We start from the raw sequence: 431 nt of genomic DNA on the forward strand, positions 1-431 counted from the left end.
CTATAGTACTATAGGTAAGTTAGTACTTATGGTCCAAATGTTGAAAAATTAGTTGGCAAATTGAAGAAACAATATCATACTAGATAACTTGATTTTCTACTATTTTGGAGGGATTGGTGCTATGATTGATTAAGCACACCACATAATAATATATTTGGATTATTTAATTTTTAGTCATCATTCTCATAGTATAAAAGGCCAATTGAAGGCCGTGTTTAAGAAACTAGACCCATTCGTCCTGCGTAAATAAAGCACTGTTCATCTTTGTTAAATAAAGATATTCCTTGATAGTGAAACACGACCTTATTTTACACACTATTAATTAAGTAATTTATTAATCAATATAATAATGATGCAAACATTTACCATTTCAGCCTTTAAAAAAATGATAATTAATTTGGCTTAATTATCAACGTTTAGAACCAAAAATG

Source organism: Salvia hispanica, chromosome 4 (assembly GCF_023119035.1).
Source record: "Salvia hispanica cultivar TCC Black 2014 chromosome 4, UniMelb_Shisp_WGS_1.0, whole genome shotgun sequence".
Classification (NCBI taxonomy): Eukaryota; Viridiplantae; Streptophyta; class Magnoliopsida; order Lamiales; family Lamiaceae; genus Salvia; species Salvia hispanica.